Consider the following 962-nt stretch of genomic DNA (forward strand, 5'->3'; position numbering starts at 1 on the left):
GTGTACAGTTCCCTCAATCCACCATGGTCTCTGTGGAGCTCTGGCCCTCCTCCCTGCCTCTTCCAACTGACTGATGTCCAGCTAGCCATCAATGGACACTTCTCTGAGAAGCTTTCAGGGCCTCCCTCCTCCTGGCCAACGTGGGCATCACCACCCTGGGCTCCTGAAGAACCCTGTGTAAACTTCCACCTAAGGATCATTTGCCTCCTACTGAGATCACAAGTGACCTCTCAGTTTATCTCCACCAGGCTGCACACTCCTCAGTGACAGGCACCATAACTTGTATCTCTGAATCCCCTGTGCCATGCAAAAAGGAAGGAAAGAGGAATGGATGGACAGACTGACAGAAAGAAGAAAGGAGAGAAGGAGAGAGGGGAGAGATTTTCAAGTGGACGTGGGTAGCAGTGGATTTCAGGCTGTAAAGATATGATTAGGAGTTTGATGACTTGAAAAGAAAGCACTGATTCCAAGGGGAAATAGACTCATTAAAGGCATAACTGAACAGGCCGATATTCTTGATGAATATAGACGCAAAAATCCTCAATAAAATATTAGCAAACAGNGACCTGCTGGAGCCCTTCCTGTTGTCACTGTCCTCTCTCACGAGCAGCAACTACAGCCTTCCGATGGGACCCTCTGTGTGGGCCACCCGTGAGAATCAGATCCCTAACCCCACCGCCTGCACACCACAAGCAGATGTGCTTTCTGAACCACCGATATGATAGTGACTCCACCTGCTGATATGCTTTCAGAGACCCCGCACCACCACCACTGCCACCTACAGGACAATAAAATCCAAATGCCTTCAGGTGTGCAAAGGCCTTTTTGAGGAGGATGAGCTCAACCTGTTCAGATAACTGTCACTCCAGTCATCTTCAATGCCATGGAGCAAGACTAAGCAGTGTACAGTTCCCTCAATCCACCATGGTCTCTGTGGAGCTCTGGCCCTCCTCCCTGCCTCT

The 962-nt window shown here is 49.9% G+C and overlaps 1 protein-coding gene across 1 annotated transcript in view; it reads right to left on the minus strand.

The window, feature by feature from the left end:
• Positions 1-962, minus strand: part of LOC103609371 (GDNF family receptor alpha-2) — a gene marked incomplete at its 5' end in the record, with an annotated part of 89,437 nt that overhangs the window by 12,954 nt on the left and 75,521 nt on the right. The window lies entirely within an intron of this gene.

Source organism: Galeopterus variegatus, unplaced genomic scaffold, assembly GCF_000696425.1.
Source record: "Galeopterus variegatus unplaced genomic scaffold, G_variegatus-3.0.2 Scaffold9534, whole genome shotgun sequence".
NCBI lineage: Eukaryota > Metazoa > Chordata > Mammalia > Dermoptera > Cynocephalidae > Galeopterus > Galeopterus variegatus.